This window comes from Mixophyes fleayi, chromosome 4 (assembly GCF_038048845.1).
Source record: "Mixophyes fleayi isolate aMixFle1 chromosome 4, aMixFle1.hap1, whole genome shotgun sequence".
Classification (NCBI taxonomy): Eukaryota; Metazoa; Chordata; class Amphibia; order Anura; family Limnodynastidae; genus Mixophyes; species Mixophyes fleayi.
In genome coordinates, this window is record NC_134405.1 from 298,221,152 (window position 1) to 298,233,357 (window position 12,206).

Genomic DNA, 12,206 nt, shown 5'->3' on the forward strand with positions numbered 1-12,206 from the left:
CTTATTTATAGATATTTAAGACTAATAACACAGATGAAACTATTTTAAGCAACTGTGAAAACTGTTGCATAACATATGCAGTATATTTAACATTTGCATGATGTAGTTTTGGGGCAGTGCAAATGGGCATGTGTGACTAAAGCTGCAGGGCAGAGAGGGGACATGTGTGACTGAAGGTGCTGGGCACAGAAGGGCACGTGTGACTAAAGGTCCTGGGCAGAGGGGACATGTGTGACGAAAGGTGCTGGGAATAGAGAGGCGTGTGTGTGTAAAGCTGCTTGCCAGAGGGGGTATGTGTGTGTAAAGCTGCTGGGCAGAGGGGGGCATGTGTGTGAGTAAAGCTGCTTGGCAGAGGTGGGCATGTGTGAGAAAAGCTGCTTGGCAGAGGGGGCATGTGTGTGTAAATCTGCTTGGCAGAGGGGGTATGTGTGTGTAAAGCTGCTTGACATAGTGGGTATGTGTGATTAAAGCTGTTGGGCAGAGGGGGCATGTGTGTAAAGCTGCTTAGCAGAAGGGGCATGTGTGAGTAAAGCTGCTGGGCACAAGGGGAGGCATGTGAAAGTAAAGCATGTGGGCAGTGGATACATATGTGAGTAAAGCTGCTGGGCATTTCTGTAATGACAATGCTACAGGGTTCCGTCCCTAGACTACGGGAGACCTGTAGCACCAAATGATTGTATCCTTAAATGAGGATATATTAAATTATTCCTTGACTTGCACTTTTCACCTCCTAAGCATGCCCCTAATGACACACAGCCACACCTCCAATGGTATGGCCACACCCCTTTGGCGGTGCGCCAACGCTGCATGGAGGCACATCGGTTTCTCTTTTTGTTGAACATAGGGGGGCCCAACGAAGTTGCTGTACCAGGGCCCAAAATTTCTCTTGGTGGCCCTGGTCAGAGGATTTGCTCTAGGAGATGTCAGAGGAGATGTCCGAGAAGTTGTCAGAGGAAAATATAGGTGAGGAACCAGAGGATGAGGAGGCACTGGCCAGTGTGGTGGCTGACCCATTGAGGGTGAACCTGTATAAAGGTAAATAAATATACCATCTTATCCTACTTTATAGCAATGTTTGTTTATCTAGGCATAACACACTAGGCCTTACATGAGTCAAAGTTGGGCAAAAAAAATGATTGTGTAAGTGTAACTACAGAGAGTTTGCAAGTGTTTGCAGTAATTGAACTCTATTATCTTATGTTTTCAACATTTTACCCCCCCCAAAAAAAAACAAAGGAAACAAAAACAAAACTAGTCAGCGGGAAATAAAAATGTTTGCAAAGTACACTCCAATGGCATTCTGTAAAGGAGAAGCAGAACAAATGGGTGCAAGTAGTGTAATTCATATGGGTTCATTATTCCGACAATACTTACCACGATGTGGTGAGACCGAAGGGCTTCTTCCCCGACCAGGCTCCACGCCGACTGTTGCGTAATCCGAGTGGAAGTCATCGCGATCAGTGAAGAAGTTGCTGCCAGATAATGACGTCACCGATAACCTCGATGCTGTCATCGGCAGGGCCAGTGCTAGGTTCCACGGCGCCCTAGGCATTTTTAAAAAAGCGGCGCCCCCCCACCCCCGCAAAAATCGCCGCCCTCCTCCCTCCTCCCTCCTCTCCTTACCTTGTCTCACCACCGCCGCCTCTCTGCTCCGTCTCCTCCCCTCCACTCACTGACACTAGTAAGTGGAGGGGAGGAGATGGAGCAGAGAGGCGGCGGTAGTGACAAAATAGCCTCTTCCCCCCTCCCCGTGCATCTGAATGCTGGGCGCCGGCCGTGACAGGTATGGTCAGCGGTCGCCGCACAGTTTTAAAGTCTTTTAGAATTCTGTGGCACCCTCCAGGCGCCCTCCAGAGCCCGGCACCCTAGGCAAGTGCCTAACCTTGCCTAATGGGAGCTCTGGGCCTGGTCATTGGTGCTGTGAAGGAGGTCATGTAAGTATGCGGCCATGGACAATGTACATTGGATTGGATTAAAAGCTGCTGACGAAAGAAGAAGAAATCTGATTGGTGAGTATTTTGGAGACTTCTTGTTTTTAATAAATTTATGTGGTATAAATGAGGGTGTGTATTGTTTTTATTGGGGTTTTATTGTTTTTATTAAACTTGGTGGTTTAAAACAGGGAGTGGTGTTTTTTTTAACTTTTTTTTGTGGTACTACAGGTCTCAGCCAGTCATGGGTGTCAGGGCATGTTGGCACTTGTGGTTCTCCAAGTACCAGCATGCCCTGGCTGCCATGGGTATGCTGGTGCTTGTAGTTATACAAGTATCATGTTTCACGAAACAAAATGGCATCTGTTTATTTTTTTACATTAATTATCGCCGTTATTACCCTATACCTACCGCTCAGGGGTGTAGGAAGAGCCCTAGTGCTTTCAGCACTGGGCTGGTTATTCCTAGAGGGGGGCCCATCGATTTTTTTCAGTGGACCCCACTCCCTAGGGAATCCAGCCAGCGCTGAACAGCCGTGGTAAAGTTTGTCATTATGGCAGGGGGACCTCTGCCGCGTGTCCCCCTGATATAGTGTCACCCACCCCGACTAGTTTGCCTAGTGCTGGTTATGTAAAAATCAGGGGGACCACACGCAATTTTTTTTCCAGATTTTCATGTAACCAGCAGTAGGCTGGAAGTACTAGGGTTAATAGTGGCCAGGCGGGGGGACCCCACGCATTTTTTTAAAAAAACTTTTATCTATTGTTACACATTTGACAGCTGCCGGGACCTCCGGCTGTATAGGCAGAACAGTGTAACAGTGATGTGTTTACTAAACACGCTGCTAGGATGCAGCGTGTTGTTTCTGCCGATTTTCACAGCTTCATATATTTGAGACTTGTATAGGTAGTGTGGAAAACAGCCGGGCCTCTGATCTCTATCGATTTTGAAACTAGAAATTTTTTTAAAGCACATCTCTGGCGATTTACATGAAATCTCAGCTTCATACATCAGTGAGTTTCAACTCTTCTGAGAAATTCGCAATTTGAAACATTTACGCCGTAATGTGTAAATGACATTAATGCATTGATATTTTGCATGTTATGTTTCTGCTAATTCTTTACATTTTTTTTTTACTACTGTATTACATAGGCTGATCAAGGTCTAAGTCCTTGAACATATGCAAAATATCCCATTAATCAAGCTATTACAAATTTAGTTGAACAGAGCATGGCAGTATAATCACAGATTTCTGAATCATGGGAATTGATATAAATTATGCAATTGACGGACCAAAAAGAAAAGAGGTCATTCACAGACTTCTATCAAAGTGGATCCATGACTTTTAGGACCTAGCAACATACAGATATAGTTTTGTGGAGTGATTATTGAAAGCAGTAATTCATCTATTTAAAACCTCACATCAGAGTTCAATCTCCTTTCACTTTAGGACAACCCCTTTCTTTAAATGTAACTTTGTCTTTTTTGTCTCCTACTAAATTATTGAGTTTATCCTCATTTATGGTTTACATAGATCATGTGAATAAGAGACATTGGGTCTGAATTTATTATAAATGGCATATGCAAAGTTCACTTTCACTCTACACAACTACTCTAAGGGCCTGATTCATTAAGGATCTTAAATGAAGAGGTATCTTATTTCAGTCTCCTTGACAAAACCATATTACAATGCAAGGGGTGCAAACTAGATTTCTGTTTTGCACATAAGTTAAATACTGACTGTTTTTTCATGTAGCACACAAATACTTGATAGTTTATTTGTACACTGACATTTAAAGTTGATATTTGTGTGCTACATGAAAAAACAGTCAGTACTTAACTTATGTGCAAAACAGAAATCTAGTTTGCACCCCTTGCACTGTAACATAGTTTTGTCCAGGAGACTGAAATAAGATACCTCTTCATTTAAGATCCTTAATGAATCAGGCCCTAAGTGCTTAGTGCAAACTTCAGCTCTTCCACACATGCCACCATCTTGCAGTAAAGAAGATTTTGTTTTACGCCTTGTAATTGAGTGCCTCTGATGATTTAGCATGCTTTTGTAACCAGCAGTAGCCAAAAATCTGAGGTTTATTGAAATCAATTTAGTCGCTTGCACTATCTAGCATGGGTTGAGTGGTTCTTCTATAAGTTACATATTCCTGCCTTCTTATGTGAGAGTCTTTATCGGTGTCACAGCAACTGTCCTTTTAAAATGTAGAAGTGCCAGGACTTCTTTAATAAGCAAACAACATCCATATTTAAACCCTGTTTGCAATTATTGGAAAGCAGAGTAAGGAAAATATTTCTAATAGCAGGAATGCAGCGATGGTCTGCTTTTGCCAATTTTTAATAAACTTTAAACTGAAATTAATAAATGTCAATCTTTGCTAAGCAGTTCAGTTAATTATTTATCACCTTCCTATGAGTGTAAATGCTGTGTGGGGAATTTGGCATGGGCCTGTTTTTACCAGATATTTTATTGCCCTAGTATTACTCCTGCTGTTTATCACAATATCAGCTGGTCTGTGGCTAAAAAATAATACAGGGCTAGTGTCAAAAAACAAGCCTCCCTTCTTCTACTGATTACTTCAGCAGCTGTTACTCTGCTGTGGTGTCTGGTAGATGAGGGGTCAGAGGGCTACACTGCCTTTCATGCTCCATGTGCTTGGTCTTTGCAGAGTGCCAGTGACATCATTAGCGGGAATCACTGGTGGCATACGGGGGGCAGTTGGAGTAAGCTGAATAATGGCTCAGCTCTTTGCCTAATGTCACAGCATGCCAAAAACAAGGCTGTTTTAGGATGTACTGAACTATCATCTCTGTCTAGTTGTGGGACCCATAGAGCTCAACTGCCATTGCTGTTTCAACATTTGTCCAGCAGCCCATTGAGCTCAATTGATCGCTGTAACCATCTCTGTTTGGTGGCTGGACCGTCTGCACCCATCTGTCAGTATCCTGGACATCGTGTTGTGTCATAACTACAGAAATTGCCTACTCTATTAACCACTGCCTGGGGGTGGTAAAGTATTCTTAATCTCTTCCAATTCCCTGCACTATTTGGATCAATTGTTCGTTTCCACTCTCTCGTTAAGTACCCCAGCTAATACACATTCATTCACATCTCTTTATCATGCACATACTCAATTTACTTTCACCTATTTGCTATCACCACTCTTCTCTTCAAAGTCCACTTCTTTCTCCATCATACTATTTCTCCCTCCCCTGTTATGATCTCCTCTTCACTACTTACTTCCTCACTAGTCTGCACAAATGAACTGTTTTGACTCCTGCACCCAACAGTCTACATAAATAGAAATAAACCTCACACCCACAAATCCTCGCAAAACCTCTTCATCATCTTGCTCCTTTTCATGGCTACTTGTGACATCTCACTTAAACCTGACCCCGGACAACCCCCTGGTCACGCTCCTCGTTCCATCCATCCCTGTACTTGCAATCTCGCCATCCTTATTCACATATCTCCATTATCCTATCTTCCCTTCTCCTGTGAATATGGAACGTCAGATCAAACTTGCATCCATTCATGATCTATTAATTTCTATCTCCCTCGACCTCCTTGCCATTACAGACACTTGGCTCACCTCCTCTGACACTACATACCCTGCAGCTCTCTCCTATGGGGGACTCTTCCTCAGCCACACCCCCAGACTAGGAAACAGACAAGGTGGTGAAGTAGGTATTCTACTTTCTCCGGGTTGCACCTCCCAAGTCATACCCACTAAACTCTCAGTCTCCTTCTCTTCCTTTGAAGTCCATACTATCTGTTTATTTTAACCTCTAAACTTTCGTGTTGCTATCATTTATCACCCCTAGGGAATGTTTCCCAATTTCATGACAACATTGCAGCTTGGCTCACTTATTTTCTATTCTTTGACCTGCCTACTCTCATACTAGGCGATTTCAACATTCCCATTGATTATCCAACTGTCTCCCCCTCCCCCTTCTACAACTAAACTTCTTTCACTTAACTCCTTCTTTAGTCTCTTCCAGTGGACCTCATCTCCCAACCACTGTGATGGACTGTCCTTTGACAGTGTCTTCTCCCACTATTGCTCCATCTCAAGTTTCACCATTTTAGCATTTCCATTCTCTGACTACCACCTTCTTTCCTTCAGCCTCACCTTACCTCATGCCCTCCCCCAGTGCACCCAAATGCACAATTACACAATGACACCTAAGTACCCTTAACCCAATCCACTTCCCATCTTCACTAAATCAACTATTTTCTTCCATGCCTGCATTGTCCTGCCCTCATCAGTCTGCCTCGTTCTACAGCAAAACACTCACTTCAAACCTAGACAACGCATCTTCAGCTACCATATACATTCCTCCACGACCCAAACACCAACCATGGCACACCAAACAGACCTGCTCTCGGCAAATGTGATCCCGTACTGCAGAGCGCCACTGGAGGAAATCTCATTCCTTTCCTGATTTCCTTCACAAGAAATTCATCCTTTCTTCTTACAGCACTGCCCTTTCATTTACCAAACAACATTTTTCAATTCTCTCATATCCAGACAGTCTTCTAATCCACATCTCCTCTTTGCCACCTTCAACTTACTTCTCTGTCCAACTGCACCTCCTCCCTCTCAGCCCATGATTTTGCCACTTACTTCAAAGAAAAAATGGACATCATTCAACAAGATAATTCCTTATGCCATATCCCACACTTTCCACCCACTCTCCCCACCATCACCTACACTCCCTAATCCACCCTTAATTCATTCTCTCCAGTAATTGAAGATAAAGTTTCTACACTCATCTCATCATCTTACCCTACAACCTGTCTCCTTGACCCTGTTCCCTCCTAACTTCTCCACTCTCTCTCCTCCATTGCATGCCCATCTCTAACTCACCTCTGCACCTTTCTCTCCACTGGCACATTTCCATCCTCCTTTAAGCATGCACTCATCTCACCAATTCTAAAGAAATCACTTCTCAATCCATCCGCTCTCTCCAACTACTGCCCTATTTCTCAATTCCCCTTTGCCTCCAAACTACTTGGGCGATTAGTCTACAAACATCTTTCTCACTTTCTCTCCTCTCACTACATTCTCGACTCTTTGCAATCCGGCTTCCATCCTCAACATAACACTGATACTGTTCTCACAAAAGTGATGGTAATCTACTTACTGCAAAATCTAAGGGTTATTTCTCCATACTCATTCTCCTGGACCTCTCTGCTGCTTTTGATACTGTTGATCACCCTCTTCTCCTACAAACCCTTCACTCCATTGGCCTTCGTGACACAGTTATTTTCTGGTTTACTTCCTACCTATCGAAACACTACTTTAGTGTTTCTACCTCTGGCACATCCTCTCCTTCACTCTCACTATCTGTTGCAGTCCCACAAGGCTCTGTTTTTGGCCCTTTACTTTTTTCATTGTATATCTCTTCTCTTAGAGCACTAATTTGCTCATTCAGCCTACAGTACCACCTCTACACTGATGACACCCAAATCTATATCTCTTCACCTGACCTCTCCTCTTCTGTACTATCTTGTGTAACCAACTGTCTTTCAGCTATCTCTATATGGATGTCCCAATGCTACCTAAAGCTCTATATATCCAAAACAGAGCTTATTATCTTCCCTCCCTCCAGAATCAGCACCTCCCCTCAAATATCCCACACTGTTAATAACACAACAGGTCTCCCAAGCCTGCTACCTTGGTGTCACTCTTGATTCCGCCTGGTGCTTTACTCCTCACATCTAGACTTTCTCCCAGTCCTGTCAATTCCACTTTAAAAACATTGCCAAAATATGCCATTTTCTTACTCATCATGCTACTAAAACTATTGTCCATTCTCTCATCATCTTGACTAATGTAACCCCCTGCTATCTGGCATTCCTGACACCCATTAATTCACACTTCAATCCATCCTAAATGCTGCTGCAAGACTGATCTTCCTTACCCACTGCTCCACATCTATTGCATCAATTTGCAAATCCATACACTGGCTCCCTGTGTCCTCCAGAATTGAATTCAAATTACTTACCCTTACTTACAATGCCCTCAACAACACTACCCCTGCATACATCTCAAATCTCATATCAAAATACTCTCCCTCCTGCCCTCTTTGATCTATCTCTGACCTACGCCTTGTCTCATTTCTTGTAACCACTTTCCACTCGCGTCTACAAGACTTCTTCCATGCTGCTTCCCACTTATGGAATTCCCCCTTCCATGCCCAGTAAGGCTTTCCCACAGCCTTCAAATCTTTAGATGTCCTTTAAGAACCTATCTCTTTTTTAAAGCTTTCCCTCACAGTTGTCCCAAATCTCCACTCTAAGCCACACTCGCTCCTCTTGTTTCAGCTGTGCCTTCTTCCACTTAGAATGTAAGCTCTCTAATGAGCAGGATCCTCCATACCTTTTTTCATGTCTGCATTTATTTTGCCTGCCTTGTATGTCTTTGTTTTATGTGTGTCCTGTTTTCCCTACTGTATAGCTGTGCGGAGCACCGTGGCACTTATAATTTTACGATAATAATAATTATCATTGTTCTTTCCCACATGGAACAGCAGTTGTGTGAGCAGCTGTGAGGAAGATTAGAGCCCTCCTCCACCAGACACTTCATCAGGTAGAACAAGTGAAGATGGTGGTAGATATGGGAGTGTGGTGGAGTTGAAATGGAGATATGTACGTGTGGTGACAGTGGTGGGAGGAAGAAAAAGGGTGATTAGAGAGAAAGATATAGGTGACAAGGGAAGAATGGTGAGGGAGTTATGTAGCAATGCAAGGGAGGCTGGGATAATATGTGCCGAAGGGTGAGTGGAAAAATATCTGACAAGGAGAAAGTGTAATATCTCTATATAATATATATGTTGGTTCAGGAAGTCAGGGGGGCAATCAGCACTAGATTGTTGGGAACTGTGGGGTGAAGGTGTCAGCAAGAGAGTGTCCACGCACACAGCACTATGAGTGTGGGGGAAGGGGGAGACTGCCCTGTTCTTAACATGTAGCCCCATGATTTCTGATGGCAGTAAGCATATTCTGCTATGTGTGAGGTTTGCAATCTTTAACCTAATATACACAGTTTTAGAAAGCGTGCCTTAAGGACAAGTGCAAATTGAACAATTATATCAGGTTCTTATACCTCGCAATAGTCTATGATTTTGACTGAACTGTCCAGTATGTAGGGCTCCAAAAGAGATATGACCTTTCAGAAAGTGGCTTAACATGAATGTGACAAGGCTAGCCAGACCTGGGCAGTTTTCTTGTGCATCAGGGGCATGGTTTAGATTGATATTAGGGCTTATATTCCCTTAATTTTACTTTTATTATGGTTTTATATTATGACTTCATAGGCCTGGATATATTATTTACCTACAAGTAGCTATTATAATAAGTGTAGACCTCAAAAATATTACTATTTACAGTGAATAGGTGTGGGGTCTTTAAAAGCCTTAAGGGGCCTATTTTTTTGTAATATTAGTTTAGGAGGAATTAAATTATCCCGGGCTATGGAGAAAACAGAGTCTAATAAAGGTCTTCCATTTGCACTTATCAACTAGGAAGACGAAGTCTCCGTGCTCATGTGCGGTCAAATGAGTTTCTGATAATCCAGAAGCCACTTTATGAATTAGAGTTCATGTGGATGTGATCACCACCACCCTCAAAATGGTTTAATCTTCCATGAAAGTCTTTACTAGTGGAGGCTAGTTCCTAATATAACCTTGTACATATGAGAATCATTGTGGGCGCCATGAGATTATGGGCCCAGTAGCAGGTGAAACTTGCAAAGCCCATCACAATGTCACTCATCCATTCTATTTCAGCTGTGATCTTATGACTATTTGCTTTAAAATAGAATCGTGTTAAGATTATGTAAAATAAAATCATATACACAAAAAGAAGTGTTCAATGTTTTTTATTGTAAAAAGTCCACAAATATGTGCAATTTTTGAAATATGCTCAAATACATTAGACAATGAATAGATTATGATAATGAAACTGGGAACTTATAGAAACACTGGAAAAAATAACTTAACTTAAGAGTTCAATCAGTCAATAAAATACCACATAGTACATTTACCAATCTTTGCCACCAGTGCAACATCTGCTTCATCATGTTCTAAATACAGTACAGGTAAGGTTATTTCCATTTGTGTCTGCCTAATGTTATATGTCACTATTTTTTTAATTGTTTAAAGATTCCCTGGGTCCTAGAAATATGGCATAGCAGTAATTGTATGAACTGATTATCAAATAGACACGACATTCATGAAAAGAACCATAAATAGGTTTAAATAGCACAAATATTCTATACCTATATGAGCCAGGCAGATATTTGCTTCCCATTTAGTGTAGGACTAATGAAAACAAATATGACTGATTAATTAGTTGTTATGGCACATGTTATCCTACAGTGCTACAGAACTGGCACTGTGGTATCAAATAAGCATATGAACTTTACATGCCTAAAGGAAAAGAAGCTGCATAAACATGTAGTATTTTCAAACTGATGAAAGGCTAGAAAGAGAACATGCAGCTTTCTTGATCTGTCACCTATTTGAAAAAATAATAATGTGTCAATAAAATAATGTGTATATGAACAATCTGTTCTTTGTAGGCATCAATCACCCTTTTTATTAGCTGCAAACTTGATTGGGACACATAGTACCAAGACACTGTTTTTCCTAACTGCTACATAGTGCATAAGACAATATGTAGTATATAGGTGACTTGTACTCTTAAATGCACAACTATAACAATTAAGGATGATTAGTAATTCCAAGGACTAAAATCTCAGCAAATATCTGACTGGTTAATGTTCATAATAAAAGAGATTCTTACCTGCTCTAGGTTTACATTTTTAGGTATATATTCTAAGTCACCATTTCACTACCTAAATGTTTATGCCAGCAGCTCATTTACTAACGTTGCATTTTGGTGCACAAAATGCACCAACCCATGGCAACTAATAACTAACAAGGTAATAGCTGGTAGCTGTGGTTCATAGCAAACTTTGTACCTAAATCGAACATTAAGACTAGCTGAGACCAGCTTTTTTTTACTAATCAATTTGATGTGGGTTAACTTAACTTAGTTTCGGAACTAAAAGCCAAGCCACACCTTCCACTGCATGCTCAGAAGAGTGAGGGTCTGGGCACCTGGCGTCGCCGAAACCCTTTGCCTTCGAGGCACAGTAGCTACAATCCCTGCACCGGTGGTAGTACCAGCCTCTTACGGTACACCACAGCAATAAAAAACCCCAGTAACCAGCTTTTACCTGTCTAGTGCCAGCCCAAATGCTTGCTCAGAAGAGTAGAACGAGGGCCTCAGCAGGAAGGACTGGCATTGCTGGGCCCCCCACCCAAATGTTGCAATGGTAGTAGAGTGTTACGACCCTGGACAGGTATATTTATAGTGTCCGGGGTGAAGGTTGAAAACAAAATTGTTACATATATTAAATAAGGAACATTGTACAGTGTAAACATAAAAAATAGTTGCTCTCACGAAATTGACAGTAACAGGACATGCTGGAAAAGTGTTCCATGTGCTACGCAGATGAGAGATTCCACTTTCCAAGAAAAGATGACATCCAGTATGTTTCACTATATTCAATAGATACAATCAAAGCAAATAATTTTTTGCTCATTACTTCAATGACACAGAGCTGAAAAGAATACACTTTTGCAATACATATTAGCCAAATATTTGCTCCAACTATGAAAAATAAAGTCTAATTGTTTGTTCTTTGTTACAAAGTTAGAGCTTCATTATTGTATCTAGGGATGTATGTAAAACAGGCTATTTTATCATATATTTATCATTTTAAGATTTTTTCTGTTGTTCAAGTTTTATAACTGTTTAGAACTCAAATTGTTAACTGTCAATTGAAATTTTTTTAGTTAAGAGAGGATGTCAAAACAACTATTTCTGCCAAATATCTCGACTGTCTGACAATTAGTTGATTATATATTGATTTTTCAATTTATTAAATAATTTACTAATCGCGGCTTCTTTATCCAGTTTATTTGAAGTATTACGGGTGTTTATTATGGAATCGACACAAAATTTGGACCCCTAAGGTAACTCTTCCTCCCGAATCCAAAAATCCAAACTAAATTACTGTATCTGCCTCATTTTTTGTGTTACGGTAAAAACGCACATTTTTCAAATATCATTAAAAACGCTAGATTCAATTGACATTAGTGATCCCATTTTTGGGGGGGGGGTGTTTAAAAAAGGTATAAATTACTACCACAAAAAAATTTTTGTGGTAGTAATATATACCTTTTTTA